Source organism: Phyllobates terribilis, unplaced genomic scaffold, assembly GCF_046119375.1.
Source record: "Phyllobates terribilis strain yellow unplaced genomic scaffold, ASM4611937v1 Scaffold_4__5_contigs__length_816908805, whole genome shotgun sequence".
NCBI lineage: Eukaryota > Metazoa > Chordata > Amphibia > Anura > Dendrobatidae > Phyllobates > Phyllobates terribilis.
The window spans coordinates 772,311,894-772,333,496 of record NW_027362764.1 but is presented as its reverse complement, the minus strand read 5'-3'; the positions used below and the strand labels follow the sequence as shown (position 1 = coordinate 772,333,496).

The 21,603-nt window shown below is 41.3% G+C and overlaps 1 protein-coding gene across 1 annotated transcript in view; it reads left to right on the top strand.

Moving 5' to 3' along the window:
• Positions 1 to 1,628: 1,628 nt before the first annotated feature.
• The window catches only part of FAM135B (family with sequence similarity 135 member B), a 337,247-nt gene continuing 317,272 nt past the window's right edge, over positions 1,629 to 21,603 (top strand). Inside the window, exon 1 of the mRNA XM_073679922.1 lies at positions 1,629 to 1,916. The gene's annotated coding sequence lies outside the window, so the exon portion shown is untranslated. The remainder of the gene's footprint in view (positions 1,917 to 21,603) is intronic.

Here is a 21,603-nt window from a genome sequence, read left to right as displayed (position 1 = left end):
CAGGACCCAATCTTTTTGTTGAAGCCACAGGGCAGCCTGGACCTGACATCAATGTTGAACCCACAGGGCAGCCTGGATCCGACCTTTATGTTGAAGCCACAGGGCAGCCTGGATCCAACCTTTATGTTGAAGCCACAGGGCAGCCTGGACCCAACCTTTATGTTGAACCCACAGGGCAGCCTAGACCTGACATCAATGTTGAACCCACAGGGCAGCCTGGATCCGACCTTTATGTTGAACCCACAGGGCAGCCTGAACCAGACCTTTATGTTGAACCCACAGGGCAGCCTGGACCCGACCTTTATGTTGAACCCACAGGGAAGCCTGGACCCGACCTTTATGTTGAACCCACAGGGAAGCCTGGACCCGACCTTTATGTTGAACCCACAGGGCAGCCTGGACCTGACTTTTATGTTGAACCCACAGGGCAGTCTGGACCTGACTTTTATGTTGAACCCACAGGGCAGCCTGGATCCGACGTTTATGTTTAACCCACAGGGCAGCCTGGACCTGACCATTATGTTGATGCCATGGGGCAGCCTGGACCAAACTTTTATGTTGAAGCCATAGGGCAGCCTGGACCCAACCTTTAAGTTAACCCTTTATATTCCACGGTGATCGTTTTTGTACCTTATGTCCTGTACTTATGTTGGGGGTCTCCCCATTGAATACACAGTATGGGTCTTATATCCATTTAATATAGGTAAATCCTGTCCATCAGTTGCCGCTCCCCGAGGTCTCGCAGTATCTTCTGAGTCTACTGCAGGCAATCGTGGGCTAGTGGTAGCCGCACATCTTGCAAATTCTCTAGTGCAGAAACAATATATAGTCACTTAAGAAGGGGGGGCAAGGATTAAACCTTTATAAAAAGGAATGCACAATCTACTCTAGCTACGTGCATAATCCCCCCAATACACTGGCGGGTGGTCCCGAAATGAATGTATGTTGATACAATATATTTTTGAAATATCCTCTGGGTGCAATTGTAGGGTTACATACAGGGGTAATTGTAGCCTTTTTGCCACCTAAAGTGTGAAAAAATGAAATGCTGCCTCCTGCAGACAGAGAAGGGTGCCACCATAGGCGAGGGTCCCCCCCATCCTTCTTATGGCTGTTATTATGAGCCATCCATCCTGTAGTAAAAACTTGCAGAAGACGCATCCAATATTAAGTCTTGATTTACTAGAAGGTACAGTTGCCCCCCGTTATGTGCATAGACCCTTTATACACTACCCGGTGGTCTTCCCTTCATTTATTTGGAGAGATTTGTGCAGTGGCATAACTTGAAGTTCATGTACCCCGGTGCATCTCCAACACGGCCCCCAAATATCATCGGTCTTTAATAGCATTGTCCTTCTCAGGTCCCAGGTGCGACTACAACCCCTGCACCCATCATAGTCACGCTCCCACCTCTGGTACCCCCCCAAAATCATTTGGCTGCAATTTTAAGCTGCTGTGGTAATAGAAGGGTTAAGCGGACTATTATCAGGAATCATCCACCTCTAGTGCCGCCTGGTCCTCCCCGGATAAGAGAGAGGGGAAAAAAATAAAATAAATGGTTTAACCCCTTAATGACCCAGTTGCCCACAGGCCACCGTTGGCGCAGGCGGCGGTCTACCCGTAGAGCAGATGCATTCTCCAGCCCCGCAGTGTGGAGTCCAATCTAGCAGCTGTTGCTCAGAGATCCCTCCGAGTTCTATAACCATGGCAACAGCGAGAACCAGCCTCATCCTTCCTCATCGCTCCCTCTCCCCAGAGCTACAGCACAGGCTGCATTGCTAGCACAGGAGCAGCGCTCTGCCCTGATCAATAGCCACACAGCCCTGACCACCGGCACCGGCCAACGGGCTCGTCCTATGAACCATCTGGGGGCCAGGAGCAGGAATACTGCAGTAGACAGAGGTCAATAAAGGCAGGTAAGCCCTCCAAACTACTCTCCTCATCCTCCCCATCGTCCCCGCTCATTGCTGCGGAGCCATTCCCAACGACTTGTGGCCGCTGAGCTCATTGGGTCTGTTGTAATGCAGAAATCCCAGGTCCTGATACCAATAACCCCCTAACCTTCAGCAACTAGTAACACCGCGACCCCCCATCTTCCGGGCTGGATACAATGTATTCTGCTGCCCAACGGCCGGACAGATACAATGTATCCAGTATTTATCACCGAGCCACCGGATACATTGTGTCCTTCAGCCGGACACTTTATAAGAGAAGGAAATGATTGTCAGAGGACGGGAGACACGAAACGTGTCCTAGTATCACGACCACGGCCGCAGTACGGGACCACCCCGCTATCATTTCTGATAATGTTTATTTTTATTGTAATATTTTAATGTTATTATTATTTTTTATCATTTTTGTCTTATTCACTGTTATTTATTATTCAATGATTGTTATTTTCCTAGTTCTGTTAGTTTTACAATATAATATGAGAATTCGCAACATTTGTCCATTAGTTGTAAATTCTTATTGTTTTGTTATTGTGATTTGTGCGCTTCTGTTTTTACATCATTAATAATGTTCTTCTTTTTTAAATATTAGTTTATTTCATGATTATTATTTTAGAACTGCTACTTTTATTTTTTACGATATTTTATTAGAACTGTAATATTTGTACATTATTATTATTATTTTATCACTGTTTTTATTTGATATAATTACGTTTTTATTTTGTGTTGGTTATTTGTTTATTTTTTATTAGTTTTTATATTAATTATATTAGATTAGAAATAATTTTAATTACCATCATCTTCTAATCATGATCACCACTACTATCATCATGACCAGCACCATAAACATTACGGCCACCATCATCATCATCACTTTCACCACTGCCATCATCATCATCACCACCACTATTATTATCATCACCTTCACCACCATCATCATCATCACCTTCACCACCATCATCACCTTCACCACTGCCATCATCATCATCACCACTATTATCATCATCACCTTCACCACCATCATCATCACCTTCACCACCATCATCATCATCACCTTCACCACCATCATCATCATCACCTTCACCACCACCATCATCATCATCACCACTATTATCATCATCACCTTCACCACCATCACCTTCACCACTATCATCACCTTCACCACTGCCATCATCATCATCACCACTATTATCATCATCACCTTCACCACCATCATCATCACCTTCACCACCATCATCACCATCACCTTCAGCACTGCCATCATCATCATCACCACTATTATCATCATCACCTTCACCACCATCATCATCATCACCTTCACCACCATCATCACCATCACTGCCGCCATCATCATCATCACCACTATTATCATCATCACCTTCACCACCATCATCATCACCTTCACCATCATCACCATCACCTTCACCACCGCCATCATCATCATCACTACTATTATCATCATCACCTTCACTACCATCATCATCATCATCACTTTCACCACCATCATCACCTTCACCACAGCCATCATCATCATCACCTTCACCACCATCATCATCACCTTCACCACCATCATCACCATCACCTTCACCACCATCATCACCATCATCATTACCTTCACCACCATCATCATCATCATCACCTTCACCACCATCATCACCTTCACCACCATCATTACCTTCAGCACCATCATCATCATCATCACCTTCACCACCATTATCACCACCATCATTACCTTCAGCACCATCATCATCATCATCACCTTCACCACCACCATCATCATCACCTTCACCACCATCATCATCATCACCTTCACCACCACCACCACTATTATCATCATGATCCTCAATTCACCAACATCATCTCCACAACCAGCACCACCACCATCATCATCATTATTTCCATCAGGGTCATACAATCACAAGCAACGCAGCTGCAGATGTAGTAGAGTTGAGTTTGCGTGTTTACATGGTGCCGCTATGTTTCGATGTCACACTACACCTGTGCAGCTTTTTGCTCTGGATGTGACTATTCCCTTGTCATTTACCTATAACCCTGTAGGTGCAGATAACACATGAATGATGATAGAGCAGCGGTTGTGCCAAACGACATACTCAGCTCTCCTACACTGCTCAAACCATAAACATTAGAAGAAAGCCTTATTTATAAAAGCTTGCAGTCTATACATTATGTGAAGAGTGACTCTGTGACTTTTCTTGCGCGGTCGGTGATGACCGATACGACTCTGCTACATCTCTCCATGGTCAATTGACGACTGTAGGATGTGTGCAGAGTAAGAAGTGTGAGCGATGGATACGGTGCATGCTGAAAAGAAGGATGGAGAGGATGGCGCAGTCCATTATGTTGCAGGAGATATGAACGTGTCTGATGTAGCAGAGCTGATTTTATCAGAAATATCAGAAATTGTTTTTTTCTTATGTCTTAGCACTATACAATGGTAACCCTGATATATAATGGCTGGTTTGTTCTGATGTAGCAGAGCGGAGATTATCAGATGTAGCAGAGCGGAGTTTGTTCAGGTGCATCAAAGTTGGATATTTCAGGTGCAGCAGAGCTGAGTTTGTTCAGGTGTAGCAGAGCTGAGTTTGCTCAGGTGTAGCAGAGCTGAGTTTGTTCATCTGTACAAAGTTGAGTTTGTTCAGGTGTAGCAGAGCTGAGTTTGCTCAGGTATAGCAGAGCTGAGTTTGCTCAGGTGTAGCAGAGCTGAGTTTGCACAGGTGTAGCAGAGCTGAGTTTGCACAGGTGCAGCAGAGCTGAGTTTGCTCAGGTGTAGCAGAGCTGAGTTTGTTCATCTGTACAAAGTTGAGTTTGTTCAGGTGTAGCAGAGCTGAGTTTGCTCAGGTATAGCAGAGCTGAGTTTGCTCAGGTGTAGCAGAGCTGAGTTTGCACAGGTGCAGCAGAGCTGAGTTTGCACAGGTGTAGCAGAGCTGAGTTTGTTCATGCGTACAAAGTTGAGTTTGCTCAGGTGTAGCAGAGCTGAATTTGTTCAGGTGTAGCAGGGCTGAGTTTGCTCAGGTGTAGCAGAGCTGAGTTTGCACAGGTGTAGCAGAGCTGAGTTTGCACAGGTGCAGCAGAGCTGAGTTTGCACAGGTGCAGCAGAGCTGAATTTGTTCAGGTGTGGCAGAGCTGAGTTTGCACAGGTGCAGCAGAGCTGAATTTGTTCAGGTGTAGCAGAGCTGAGTTTGTTCATGTGTACAAAGTTGAGTTTGTTCAGGTGTAGCAGAGCTGAGTTTGCTCAGGTGTAGCAGAGCTGAGTTTGCACAGGTGCAGCAGAGCTGAGTTTGCACAGGTGCAGCAGAGCTGAGTTTGCACAGGTGTAGCAGAGCTGAGTTTGTTCTTGCGTACAAAGTTGAGTTTGCTCAGGTGTAGCAGAGCTGAATTTGTTCAGGTGTAGCAGGGCTGAGTTTGCTCAGGTGTAGCAGAGCTGAGTTTGCATAGGTGTAGCAGAGCTGAGTTTGCACAGGTGCAGCAGAGCTGAGTTTGCACAGGTGCAGCAGAGCTGAATTTGTTCAGGTGTGGCAGAGCTGAGTTTTCTCAGGTATAGCAGAGCTGAGTTTGTTCATGTGTACAAAGTTGAGTTTGTTCAGGTGTAGCAGAGCTGAGTTTGCTCAGGTGTAGCAGAGCTGAGTTTGCACAGGTGTAGCAGTGCTGAGTTTTCTCAGGTATAGCAGAGCTGAGTTTGTTCATGTGTACAAAGTTGAGTTTGTTCAGGTGTAGCAGAGCTGAGTTTGTTCAGGTGTAGCAGGGCTGAGTTTGCTCAGGTGTAGCAGAGCTGAGTTTGCACAGGTGTAGCAGAGCTGAGTTTGCACAGGTGCAGCAGAGCTGAGTTTGCACAGGTGCAGCAGAGCTGAATTTGTTCAGGTGTGGCAGAGCTGAGTTTTCTCAGGTATAGCAGAGCTGAGTTTGTTCATGTGTACAAAGTTGAGTTTGTTCAGGTGTAGCAGGGCTGAGTTTGTTCAGGTGTAGCAGGGCTGAGTTTGCTCAGGTGTAGCAGAGCTGAGTTTGCACAGGTGTAGCAGAGCTGAGTTTGCACAGGTGTAGCAGAGCTGAGTTTGCACAGGTGTAGCAGAGCTGAGTTTGCACAGGTGCAGCAGAGCTGATTTTGCTGAGGTGTAGCAGAGCTGAATTTGTTCAGGTGTAGCAGCGCTGAATTAGTTCAGGTGTAGCAGAGCTGATGTTGTTCAAATGTAGCAGAGTTGAGTTTGCTCCTGTGTAGCAGAGCTGAGTTTGCACAGGTGCAGCCGAGCTGAGTTTGCACAGGTGCAGCAGAGCTAAGTTTGCACAGGTACACCAGAGCTGAGTTTGAACAGGTGTAGCAGAGCTGAGTTTGTTCAAATGCAACGGAGATGAGTTTGTTCAGGTGTAGCAGAGCTAGATTTGTCAGGTGCGGCAGAGCTGAGTTTGTTTAGGTGTAGCAGAGCTGAGTTTGCTCATGTGTAGCAGAGCTGAGTTTGTTCAGGTGTAACAGAGCTGAGTTTGCTCAGGTGCACCAGAGCTGAGTTTGTTCAGGTGTAGCAGAGCTGAGATTGCACAGGTGCACCAGAGCTGAGATTGCACAGGTGCAGCAGAGCTGAGTTTGAACAGGTGTACCAGAGCTGAGTTTGTTCAAATGTAGCAGATATGAGTTTGCTCAGGTGTAGCACAGCTGGATATGTCAGGTGCAGCAGAGCTGAGTTTGTTTAGGTGTAGCAGAGCTGAGTTTGCACAGGTGTAGCAGAGCTGAGTTTGTTCATGCGTACAAAGTTGAGTTTGCTCAGGTGTAGCAGAGCTGAGTTTGCACAGGTGTAGCAGAGCTGAGTTTGTTCATGCGTACAAAGTTGAGTTTGCTCAGGTGTAGCAGAGCTGAATTTGTTCAGGTGTAGCAGGGCTGAGTTTGCTCAGGTGTAGCAGAGCTGAGTTTGCACAGGTGTAGCAGAGCTGAGTTTCCACAGGTGCAGCAGAGCTGAGTTTGCACAGGTGCAGCAGAGCTGAATTTGTTCAGGTGTGGCAGAGCTGAGTTTGCACAGGTGCAGCAGAGCTGAATTTGTTCAGGTGTAGCAGAGCTGAGTTTGTTCATGTGTACAAAGTTGAGTTTGTTCAGGTGTAGCAGAGCTGAGTTTGCTCAGGTGTAGCAGAGCTGAGTTTGCACAGGTGTAGCAGTGCTGAGTTTTCTCAGGTATAGCAGAGCTGAGTTTGTTCATGTGTACAAAGTTGAGTTTGTTCAGGTGTAGCAGAGCTGAGTTTGTTCAGGTGTAGCAGGGCTGTTTGTTCAGGTGTAGCAGGGCTGAGTTTGCTCAGGTGTAGCAGAGCTGAGTTTGCACAGGTGTAGCAGAGCTGAGTTTTCTCAGGTATAGAAGTGCTGAGTTTGTTCATGTGTACAAAGTTGAGTTTGTTCAGGTGTAGCAGAGCTGAGTTTGTTCAGGTGTAGCAGGGCTGAGTTTGCTCAGGTGTAGCATAGCTGAGTTTGCACAGGTGCAGCAGAGCTGAGTTTGCACAGGTGCAGCAGAGCTGAATTTGTTCAGGTGTGGCAGAGCTGAGTTTTCTCAGGTATAGCAGAGCTGAGTTTGTTTATGTGTACAAAGTTGAGTTTGTTCAGGTGTAGCAGGGCTGAGTTTGTTAAGGTGTAGCAGGGCTGAGTTTGCTCAGGTGTAGCAGAGCTGAGTTTGCTCAGGTGTAGCAGAGCTGAGTTTGCACAGGTGTAGCAGAGCTGAGTTTGCACAGGTGCAGCAGAGCTGAGTTTGCTCAGGTGTAGCAGAGCTGAGTTTGTTCATCTGTACAAAGTTGAGTTTGTTCAGGTGTAGCAGAGCTGAGTTTGCTCAGGTATAGCAGAGCTGAGTTTGCTCAGGTGTAGCAGAGCTGAGTTTGCACAGGTGCAGCAGAGCTGAGTTTGCACAGGTGTAGCAGAGCTGAGTTTGTTCATGCGTACAAAGTTGAGTTTGCTCAGGTGTAGCAGAGCTGAATTTGTTCAGGTGTAGCAGGGCTGAGTTTGCTCAGGTGTAGCAGAGCTGAGTTTGCACAGGTGTAGCAGAGCTGAGTTTGCACAGGTGCAGCAGAGCTGAGTTTGCACAGGTGCAGCAGAGCTGAATTTGTTCAGGTGTGGCAGAGCTGAGTTTGCACAGGTGCAGCAGAGCTGAATTTGTTCAGGTGTAGCAGAGCTGAGTTTGTTCATGTGTACAAAGTTGAGTTTGTTCAGGTGTAGCAGAGCTGAGTTTGCTCAGGTGTAGCAGAGCTGAGTTTGCACAGGTGCAGCAGAGCTGAGTTTGCACAGGTGCAGCAGAGCTGAGTTTGCACAGGTGCAGCAGAGCTGATTTTGCTGAGGTGTAGCAGAGCTGAATTTGTTCAGGTGTAGCAGCACTGAATTAGTTCAGGTGTAGCAGAGCTGATGTTGTTCAAATGTAGCAGAGTTGAGTTTGCTCCTGTGTAGCAGAGCTGAGTTTGCACAGGTGCAGCAGAGCTGAGTTTGCACAGGTGCAGCCGAGCTGAGTTTGCACAGGTGCAGCAGAGCTGAGTTTGTTCAGGTGTAACAGAGCTGAGTTTGCACAGGTGCACCAGAGCTGAGTTTGCACAGTTGCAGCTGAGCTGAGTTTGCTCAGGTGCACCAGAGCTGAGTTTGCTCAGGTGTAGCAGAGCTGAGATTGCACAGGTGCACCAGAGCTGAGATTGCACAGGTGCACAGAGCTGAGTTTAAACAGGTGTACCAGAGCTGAGTTTGTTCAAATGTAGCGGATATGAGTTTGCTCAGGTGTAGCACAGCTGGATATGTCAGGTGCAGCAGAGCTGAGTTTGTTTAGGTGTAGCAGAGCTAGATATGCCAGGTGCAGCAGAGCTGAGTTTGAACAGGTGTAGCAGAGCTGAGTTTGTTCAAATGTAGCGGAAATGAGTTTGCTCAGTTGTAGCACAGCTGGATATGTCAGGTGCAGCAGAGCTGAATTTGTTCAGGTGTAGCAGAGCTGAGTTTGCTCATGTGTAGCAGAGCTGAGTTTGTTCAGGTGTAGCAGAGCTGAGTTTGTTCAGGTGTAGCAGAGCTGAGTTTGCTCAGGTATAGTATAGCTGGATATATCAGGTGTAGCAGAACTGAATTTGTTCACGTGTATCAGGGCTGAATTTGTTCAGATGCAGCAGAGCTCAGTTTGTTCAGGTGTAGCAGAGCTCAGCTTGTTCATGTTTAGCAGAGCTGAGTTTGTTCAGGTGTAGCAGAGCTGAGTTTGTCAGATCTGTACACATCAGATTCGGGTATGCAAGAGGCAGCCAATTTGAATTTGTCGTGTGTCTTTGTTGCTTCTCATTCGTTTCAGGGTTCGATTGTTAAATGTAGCAGAGGTGAGTTGATCAGATGCAACAGTGCAGAGTTGGTCAAATGTAGAAAATCTGGGTTTGTTGGATGTAGCAGAGCTGATATTGAAGGGAAAACCAACCCAGAGGGTCGTCATGATGCACAAACAATGCAACCCACAAAGTGCTAACCTCGCCTCTGCTACATCCATAACTGCAGACTATACCCACAGAGTCTCACCAGCTGGGCGCACAGTGCACAGCCTGGGAAATGGCGGCAGACGATCAGCATACGTATATATAGTGAGGCCCAGACGGATCCATTGTATCATGATAAGTCACAGCCGCTCCGAGCAACCGACAAACTCATAGGGAACTGTACGAGAGGAAAGCTGCAGATGTGAGAGACCTGGGCAGCGGCCTAGGGGCCCCGCAGGTGAAGGGCCACAAACGTCTAGAAACAGACTGGATGCAAGGAGACGAACTAATGAATTACACAGGTCACAATAGATCATAGATTAATAGATAGATAGATAATAGATAGATAGATAATAGATAATAGATAGATAGATAGATAATAGATAATAGATAGATAGATAATAGATAATAGATAGATAGATGATAGATAATAGATAATAGATAATAGATAGATAGATAATAGATAGATAGATAGATAGATAATAGATAGATAGATAGATAGATGATAGATAATAGATAATAGATAGATAATAGATAATAGATAGATAGATAGATGATAGATAATAGATAGATAGATAATAGATAGATAGATAATAGATAATAGATAGATAATAGATAGATAGATAGATAATAGATAATAGATAGATAGATAGATATATAGATAGATCATAGATAATAGATCATAGATAGATGATAGATAATAGATAGATGATAGATAATAGATAGATAGATCATAGATAATAGATAGATAATAGATAGATAGATAGATAATAGATAGATAGATGATAGATAATAGACAGATAGATAGATAATAGACAGATAGATGATAGATAGATAGATGATAGATAGATAATAGATAGATGATAGATAATAGATAGATGATAGATAGATAATAGATAGATGATAGATAGATAATAGATAGATGATATATAGATAGATAATAGATAGATGATAGATAGATGATAGATAATAGATAGATAATAGATAGATAGATAGATAGATAGATAGATAATAGATAGATAATATGTAGATAATAGATAGATGATAGATAATAGATAGATAGATAGATAATAGATAGATTGATAATAGATAGATAATAGATAGATAATAGATTGATAATAGATAGATAATAGATAGATGATAGATGATAGATAGATAATAGATAGATAGATAATAGATAGATAATAGATAAAAGATATATAATAGATAGATAATAGATAGATAATAGATAAAAGATAGATAATAGATAGATAATAGATAGATAGATAGATAGATGCATAATAGATAGATAATAGATAGATAGATGATAGATAGATATATATATATATATATATAGATAGATCATAGATAATAGATCATAGATAGATAGATAGATAGATAATAGATAGATGATAGATAATAGATAGATAGATAATAGATAGATGATAGATAGATAATAGATAGATAGATAATAGATAATAGATAGATAGATAATAGATAGATAATAGATATATAATAGATAGATAGATAATAGATAGATAGATAGATAATAGATATATAATAGATAGACAGATAGATAGATGATAGATAATAGATAGATAATAGACAGATAATAGATAGATAGATAATATATAGATAGATAATAGATAGATAGATAGATAATAGATATATAATAGATAGACAGATAGATAGATAAATAGATAATAGATAGATAGATAATAGATAGATAGATAATAGATAGATAGATAGATAATAGATAGATAGATAGATAATAGATAATAGATAGATAATAGATAATAGATAGATAGATAATAGATAGATAGATAGATAATAGATAGATAGATAATAGATAATAGATAGATAATAGATTGATAATAGATTGATAATAGATAGATAGATAATAGATTGATAATAGATAGATAGATTGATTAAAGATAGATAGATAGATAATAGATAGATAATAGATAAAAGATAGATAATAGATAGATAATAGATGGATAATAGATAGATAATAGATAAAAGATAGATAATAGATAGATTATAGATAGATAATAGATAGATAGATAATAGATAATAGATAGATAGATAATAGATAGATAATAGATATATAATAGATAGATAGATAATATATAGATAGATAATAGATAGATAGATAGATAGATAATAGATATATAATAGATAGACAGATAGATAGATGATAGATAATAGATAGATAATAGATAGATAGATAATAGATAGATAATAGATATATAATAGATAGACAGATAGATAGATAAATAGATAATAGATAGATAGATAATAGATAGATAGATAATAGATAGATAATAGATAAAAGATAGATAATAGATAGATAATAGATGGATAATAGATAGATAATAGATAAAAGATAGATAATAGATAGATAATAGATAGATAATAGATAGATAGATAATAGATAATAGATAGATAATAGATATATAATAGATAGATAGATAATATATAGATAGATAATAGATAGATAGATAGATAGATAATAGATATATAATAGATAGACAGATAGATAGATAAATAGATAATAGATAGATAGATAATAGATAGATAGATGATAGATAATAGATAGATAATAGATAGATAATAGATAGATAAATAGATAATAGATAGATAGATAATAGATAGATAGATAATAGATAGATGATAGATAATAGATAGATAATAGATAGATAATAGATACATAGATAATAGATAGATAATAGATAGATAATAGATAGATAGATAGATGCATGATAGATAGATAATAGATAGATAGATAATAGATAGATAGATAGATAATAGATAGATGATAGATAATAGATAATAGATACATAGATAATATATAGATAATAGATAGATAATAGATAGATAGATAGATAGATAGATGCATAATAGATAGATAATAGATAGATAGATGATAGATAGATATATATATATATATATATAGATAGATCATAGATAATAGATCATAGATAGATAGATAGATAGATAATAGATAGATGATAGATAATAGATAGATAGATAGATAATAGATAGATGATAGATAGATAATAGATAGATAGATAGATAGATAATAGATAGATATGAGATGGATAAATGAAACTAATATCAGATATATCAGACAGACATATGAAGCTAGACTTGGGATAAATACTTTTTGTTACTTTGTTTCTTTACATTTACCATGTTGTTGTTGATGTTGTTGATGTTGTTGTTGTTGTTGCTGTTGATGTTGTTGTTGTTGTTGCTGTTGATGTTGTTGTTGTTGTTGTTGTTGCTGTTGATGTTGTTGTTGTTGCTGTTGATGTTGTTGTTGTTGATAATAAACATCTATTTTCTCATTTTTTGCTTTTGAACTTTCCTCTTTCCAGGTTGATCTTATCGTTCTGCGTTTGCGCCTCTTATCATAGATGTTATTATAGATCCATCCTCACTATTTCAGCGTTTTCTTATACACTTGTATGATATAATGTAGATATTATTGTTCTCCTCTTTTCTTGTTTGGGGGGGGAGGGGTGATAGATAATGTAGATAGATTTATTTGGACAATAATATGTCATATGTGCAAAACCAGGAAATCTGCACATGTATAAATATATATATAGTGTGTATACTAAACATGGAAACCACCAACAAGCAGGTTACCTGGCGCTGCACACAGATCATGGCTGCTGAGCTGTGTGTTACCGCCAGACCAGGAAAGCTAAACTCATTGTCAACAGCAACTTGCTGATGGTTTCCTTTCCACTACAGAATTTGTTTCTTTTTTTCCATGAATTGCCTTCATTATGGAGACGCTCTGCAGCCCGGGGTCTCTGGGTCGTGGATGTCTTTGGATTGTGACTTTGTACCGTTGCTTTGACTGTGGCCACAATCTGCAGTCATTGATGTCGTCCGCGGTGGAAGGCGACAGAGATCTTGAAGCTGCGGCATTATATTCAGGCCAGAAATCCGTCAGATTTTGATGAATTGGTTAATGAATGTGATTAGGATGCGACGTGCGGGATGTCATTATCCTGATTACACAGATAGAAAGCAGACTGAGCAGTTCAGGGATAATTGCTGGTATTTTTTTGTACTAATTTAATAAATTTTAGACTCGAATTTGGAAGCAACTTGTCACTCGGTGACATCAGGGGTCTTGTCACTGCCACAGGGACCCCCTCAGGGATGTGCTGTGGAAATCGGAGAATGCACCTATGTAATACATGGGGGCTACTGGCAGAAGTTTGTGCTCCAGAGCTGCTCTTCCTGTCGTAACTCAGGATAGGAAGTTGTAACAACAGCCGGTCATTTTGGAGAGTCGAAAACTTCTATCTAATGCAATGTAAAGATCCTCCTTTCCTCTATTTGTGTTTGTCAGTCTTGTGGTAACAGTAGTAGTATTATTTGTGCTGGCAGTAGTACTAATAGAACCAGCAGTAATTCTAATACTATAGATTGTAGTACCAGGAATCCTGGAAGTAGTACCAATAATTCCAATAGTCTTGTGGCATCAGTGATATTAAGAGGACCTACAGTAGTACTAATAGTACCTGCAGTAGTAAGAATAATGCTAGCACTAGTACTAATAGTACCAGCAGTAGTAAGAATAATACTAGCACTAGTACTAATAGAGAAAAAACAAAGACAAGTACCAGCAGTAGTAGGAATAATACTAGAAGTAGTACTAATAGTATCAGCAGTAGAGGGAATAATATACACTATTACTAATAGTGCCAATAGTATTAGCAATAAAACTAACACTAGTACTAATATTACCTGCAGTATTAGGAATGAAGCTAGCAGTAGCACTAATAGTACCAGCAGTAGTAAGAATAATGCTAGCACTAGTACTAATAACACCAGCAGTAGTAAGAATAATACTAGCACTAGTACTAATAGAGAAAAAACAAAGACAAGTACCAGCAGTAGTAGGAATAATACTAGTAGTACTACTAGTATCAGCAGTAGAGGGAATAATATACACTAGTAATAATAGTACCAATAGTATTAGCAATAAAACTAACACTAGTACTAATATTACCTGCAGTATTAGGAATAAAGCTAGCAGTAGCACTAATAGTACCAGCAGCAGTAGGAATAATACTAGCACTAGTACTAATAGTACTAGCAGCAGTAGGAATAATATTCACATTAGAACTAATAGTACCAGCAGTAGTAAGAATAATACTAGCTGTACTACTGATTGCACCACCAGTAGTAGGAACAATAATAACACTAGTACTAATAGTACCTGCAGTAGTAGGAATAATACTCGCAGGAGTACTAATAGTACAAGCAGTTTTAGAAATAATTGCACTATTACTAATAGTACGAGCAGTAATAGTAAAAATACTCACAGTAGTACTAATAGAACCAGCAGTACTAGAAATAATAGAACTAGTACTAATAGTACCAGCAGTAGTAGAAATAATAACACCAGTACTAATAGTACCAGCAGTAGTAGGAATAATATTAGCACTAGTACTAATAGTTCCAGCTTAAGTAGGACAATACTAGCCCTAGTGCTAATACTACCATCAGTAGTAGGAATAAAACTAGCCCAAGTACCAATAGTTCCAGCAGTAGTAGAAATAATACTAGCAGTAGTACTAATAGTATCAGCAGTAGTAGGAATAATACTAGTACTAATAGTACCTGCAGTATTAGGAATAATACTAAACACTAGTACTAATAGTTCCCTGCAGTAGTAGGAATAATACTAGTCCTAGTACTAATAGTAGCAGCAGTAGTAAGAAAAATACTGGTACTAATAGTACCAGCAGTAGTAGGAATAATACTAGCTCTAGTACTAATAGTACCAGCAGTAGTAGGAATAATACTAGCTCTAGTACTAATAGTACCAGCAGCAGTAGGAATAATACTAGCACTAGTACTAATAGTACCAGCAGTAGTAGGAATGATACTCGCAGTAGTACTAATAGTACCAGCAGTACTATGAATAATACTAGCTCTAGTACTAATAGTACCAGCAGTAGTAGGAATAATACTAGCTCTAGTACTAATAGTACCAGCAGCAGTAGGAATAATACTAGCACTAGTACTAATAGTACCAGCAGTAGTAGGAATGATACTCGCAGTAGTACTAATAGTACCAGCAGTACTATGAATAATACTAGCACTAGTATTAACTGTACCAGCAGTAGTAGGAATAATATTAGCACTAGTACTAATAGTACCAGCAGTAGTAGGAATAACACTAGCCCTAGTACTAATAGTACCAGCATTAGTAGGAATAATTCTAGCACTAGTACTAATGGTACCAGCAGCAGTAGGAATAACATTTGCAGTAGTACTAATAGTACCAGCAGTAGTAGGAATAATACTAGCCCTAGTACTAATAGTACCAGCAGTAGTAGGAATAACACTAGCCCTAGTACTAATAGTACCAGCAGTAGTAGGAATAATACTCGCACTAGTACTAATAGTACCAGCAGTAATAATACTTGCACTAGTACTAATAGTACCAGCAGTAGTAGGAATAATAATTGCACTAGTACTAATAGTACCAGCAGCAGTAGGAATAATACTAACACTAGTACTAATAGTACCTGCAGTAGTAGTAATAATACTAGCACTAGTACTAATAGTACCAGCAGTAGTAGGAATAATACTCGCAGTAGTACTAATAGTACCAGCAGTAGTAGGAATAATACTCACAGTAGTACTAATAGTACCAGCAGTAGCTGGAATAATACTCGCAGTAGTACTAATAGTACCAGCAGTAGTAGGAATAATACTTGCACTAGTACTAATAGTACCAGCAGTAGTAGGAATAATAATTGCACTAGTACTAATAGTACCAGCAGTAGTAGGAATAATACTGACAGTAGTACTAATAGTACCAGCAGTAGTAGGAATAATAACTGCACTAGTACTAATAGTACCAGCAGTAGTAGGAATAATAATTGCACTAGTACTAATAGTACCAGCAGTAGTAGGAATAATACTCGCAGTAGTACTAATAGTACCAGCAGTAGTAGGAATAATACTTGCACTAGTACTAATAGTACCAGCAGTAGTAGGAATAATAATTGCACTAGTACTAATAGTACCAGCAGTAGTAGGAATAATACTGGCAATAGTACTAATAGTACCAGCAGTAGTAGGAATAATACTGGCAGTAGTACTAATAGTACCAGCAGTAGTAGGAATAAAACTGGCAGCAGTACTAATAGTACCAGCAGTAGTAGGAATAATACTGGCAGTAGTACTAATAGTACCAGCAGTAGTAGGAATAAAACTGGCAGTAGTACTAATAGTACCATCAGTAGTAGGAATAATACTCGCAGTAGTACTAATAGTACCAGCAGTAGTAGGAATAAAACTGGCAGCAGTACTAATAGTACCAGCAGTAGTAGGAATAATACTGGCAGTAGTACTAATAGTACCAGCAGTAGTAGGAATAAAACTGGCAGCAGTACTAATAGTACCATCAGTAGTAGGAATAATACTCGCAGTAGTACTAATAGTACCAGCAGTAGTAGGAATAATACTCGCAGTAGTACTAATAGTACCATCAGTAGTAGGAATAATACTCGCAGTAGTACTAATAGTACCAGCAGTAGTAGGAATAATACTCGCAGTAGTACTAATAGTACCAGCAGTAGTAGTAATAATACTCGCAGAAGTACTAATAGTACCAGCAGTAGTAGGAATAATACTCGCAGTAGTACTAATAGTACCAGCAGTAGTAGGAATAATCCTGGCAGTAGTACTAATAGTACCAGCAGTAGTAGGAATAATACTCGCAGTAGTACTAATAGTACCAGCAGTAGTAGGAATAATCCTGGCAGTAGTACTAATAGTACCAGCAGTAGTAGGAATAATACTTGCACTAGTACTAATAGTACCAGCAGTAGTAGGAATAATACTAGCCCTAGTACTAATAGTACCAGCAGTAGTAGGAATAATACTTGCACTAGTACTAATAGTACCAGCAGTAGTAGGAATAATACTAGCCCTAGTACTAATAGTACCAGCAGCAGTAGGAATAATACTGGCAGTAGTACTAATAGTACCAGCAGTAGTAGGAATAATACTGGCTGTAGTACTAATAGTACCAGCAGTAGTAGGAATAATACTGGCAGTAGTACTAATAGTACCAGCAGTAGTAGGAATAATACTAGCCCTAGTACTAATAGTACCAGCAGTAGTAGGAATAATACTCGCAGTAGTACGAATAGTACCAGCAGTAGTAGGAATAATACTCGCAGTAGTACTAATAGTACCAGCAGTAGTAGGAATAATCCTGGCAGTAGTACTAATAGTACCAGCAGTAGCAGGAATAATCCTGGCAGTAGTACTAATAGTACCAGCAGTAGTACTAGCAGTCGTAAATGTTCACACTCTCGGTATTAGTTTTAGCACTGATATTACCAATAATTTTTCACACATGTGGCCGGATTCATCAAAGCTTTTCCGCCAGAATGATGGCGCTCTCATCTCATGCAAATTTCATTTAGCATAAAGCAGGATAGGACGGGGTCAAATTGGTGACGAGCAGCCGCATTTCTTACAAATCCTATTCCAGTTCCTGACTGGAGTAGGATTTGTGGCGAGGCAGACATGGAGGTGCATGCCACTCGCTCCAGCACGCCCCTTCATTAAGACCAAGGTGAACAAACGCCCGTCTAGATGAATCGGGGCCACTGGGGAACTTCTTTTTTAAGGTTTACTGTCCTTTTAAATCCTATCACTATAAACCCAGAGGTGACATCACAATCAGATCTATGTAGAGAATTCCTGACTGTTTTCACACAGGGCAGATAAGGCTCATTGATCGCTTCACTATTTCTATGTTACTGCTGAAGAAATCAATGAAAGTCAAGCGGAAACGGAGCCAAAGATATAGGACACTATTGATCTGTGTTGTATGTACAGGAGACCTGCTTTATAGATCTATGGCATATATATACAGTGGGGGAAATAAGTATTTGATACTCTGCCGATTTTGCAAGTTTTCCCCCCTACAAAGAATGGAGAGTTCTATAATTTTTATCGTAGGTCACTTCACCTGTGAGAGACAGAATCTAACAATAAAAACCAGAAAATCACATTGTATGATTTTTATATAATTAATTTGCATTTTATTGCATGAAATAAGTATTTGATACAATAGAAAAACAGAACTTAATATTTGTTACAGAAACCTTTGTTACAATTACAGAGGTCAGACGTTTCCTGTAGTCAGGGCCGGCTTCAGCACCCGGCGCACCCGGGCAAATGCCGGGGCCCTGAGCAGGCAGAGGGGCCCACTGGCGGTCGCGCACCCCGCTGGGCTATGGGCGGAGGAGAGCGGTGTCAGCGCCCGCCCTTCTCCGCCGCTTGCTCAGGGCCCCGGCAGCTGGATACTTACCTCTCCCCGTGCCTCCACAGATCCGCTGTCTTCCTGCTCTGCGCTCCCTGTGACGTCTCAGGTCAGAGGGCGCGGTGACGTCTTTACACCGCGCCCTCCCCTGAGCCGTCACAGGGAGCGCTGAGCGGGAAGACGCCGACAACGCTGGAGTCCGGGCCCGAGCAGCGAGCAGCAGGCAGCGGGCAGCGGGCAGCAGGTAGCAGGTGAGGAGAAGGGAGGTGAGTATTTGATTTTTTTTTTTAATGTATGGAGGCATGGGGCAGTATAAAGAGGGGGGGGGATTCCTGCATGGGGCAGTATAAAGAGGAGGGGTGACAGCCTGCATGGGGCATTATAAGGTGGGGAACAGCCTGCATGGGGCATTATAAGGTGGGGAACAGCCTGCATGGGGCATTATAAGGGGGGGGCAGCCTGTATGGGGCATTATGTGGGGGGTAACAGCCTGCATGCAGCATTATATGGGGGCCAGTATCCTGTATGGAGCGTTATAAGGGGACCGGTATCCTGTATGGAGCGTTATATGGGGGCCAGTATCCTGTATGGAGTTTTATAAGGGGACCAGTATCCTGTATGGAGCGTTATATGGGGGCCAGTATCCTGTATGGAGCTTTATAAGGGGACCAGTATCCTGTATGGAACGTTATATGGAGGCCAGTATTCTGTATGGAGCCTTATATGGAAGCCAGTATTCCGCATGGAGCCTTATATGGGGGCCAGTATTCCGCATGGAGCCTTATATGGGGGTCAGTATTCCGCATGGAGCCTTATATGGGGGCCAGTATTCCGCATAGAGCCTTATATGGGGGTCAGTATTCCGCATGAAGCCTTATATGGGGGTCAGTATTCCGCATGGAGCCTTATATGGGGGCCAGTATTCCGCATGGAGCCTTATATGGGGGTCAGTATTCCGCAAGGAGCCTTATATGGGGGTCAGTATTCCGCATGCAGCCTTATATGGGGGCCAGTATTAAGTATGGGGCCTTATATGGGGGTCAGTATTCCGCATGGAGCCTTATATGGGGGTCAGTATTCCGCATGGAGCCTTATATGGGGGTCAGTATTCCGTATGGGGCCTTATATGGGGGCCAGTATTACGTATGAAGCGTTATATGGGGGCCAGAATTCCGTATGGGGCCTTATATGGGGGTCAGTATTAAGTATGGGGCCTTATATGGGGGTCAGTATTCCGCATGGAGCCTTATATGGGGGTCAGTATTCCGTATGGGGCCTTATATGGGGGCCAGTATTCCGTATGGAGCCTTATATGGGGGTCAGTATTCCGTATGGAGCCTTATATGGGGGTCAGTATTCCGTATGGGGCCTTATATGGGGGCCAGTATTCCGTATGGAGCCTTATATGGGGGCCAGTATTCCGTATGGGGCCTTATATGGGGGCCAGTATACTGTGTGGAACGATTCGCCGGTTTCTGAGCTATTGTGGAATTTACAATAGATATCACTCATGTAATGTAAGAAGTGAAATCTTTGCATTGTACTATATATATATATATATATATATATATATATATATATATATATATATATATATATATTTCTCCGCCGTATCTCTGCATCATGAATCATGGTATGTGTTAAAGGGGCCCACTGAGACTCTTTCGCCCGGGGCCCAGAAAAACCTGGAGCCGGCCCTGCCTGTAGTTCTTGACCAGGTTTGCATACACTGCAGCAGGGATTTTGGCCCCCTCCTCCATACAGATCTTCTCCAGATCTTGGGGTATGTGTGCACAATCAGTATTTGGTGCAGAAATTTCTGCACCAATTCTGCAACTCTTGGCAGAAAAACGCAGCATTAAAAATGTTGCGTTTTTGCCCCAATTTTGCTGCGTTTTTCGCCTGTGTTTTTTCAGTGCATTCAACGGGTGAAAAGCCCAGGCAAAAATACACGGAGAATTGGCATGCTGAAGACTACTTTCTGCAAGGTTTCTGCATCTCTTGGGAGCAAAAATGCTGCAGAAAAAATACCCGTTTTTGCCTGCGTTTATCACCCATTGAATGCACTGAAAAAATGCGGCAAAAAAAACAGAGAATTGACATGCTGAAGATTATTTTCTGCACCAAATCTGCAAGTCAAAAATACTCAACGTGTGCATGACACTTCAGGTTTCTCGTTCACTTTGCTGGCATCAGGTTTTGCAATCTGCAATATGCGCACATGCCCTTTCCGGTTTCGGGGCTGTCACTGGGCAACATTGAGTTTCAGCTCCCTCTAATGATTTTCTATTGGGTTCAGGTCTGGAGACTGGCTAGGCCACACCAGGACTTTGAAATGCTTCTTATGGAGCCACTCCTTAGTTGCCCTGGCTGTGTGTTTCAGGTCATTCTCATGCTGGAAGACCCAGCCACGACCCATCTTCAATGCTCTTAATGAGGGAAGGAGGTTGTTGGCCAAAATCTCATGATACACCCCATCCATCCTCCCTTCAATACAGTGCAGTCAACCTGTCCACTTTGCAGAAAATCACCCCCAAAGTATGATGTTTCCCCCACCATGCTTCATGGTTGGAACGGTGTTCTTGGGGTTGTAGTCATCCTTCTTCCTCTAAACACTGCAAGTGTAGTTGATACCAAACGTTCTATTTTGGTCTCATCTGATCACATGACCTTCTCCCATGCCTCCTCTGGATCATCCAGATGGTCATTGGTGAACTTCAAATAGGCCTGCAAATGTGCTGGTGTGAGCATAGGGACCTTGTGTAACCCACAGGATATTTTTCCATGATGGCATAGTGTGTTACTAACGGTAATGTTTGATAATGTGGTCCCATCTCTCTTCAGGTCATTGACCAGGTCCTCCCGTGTAGTTCTGGACTGATTCCT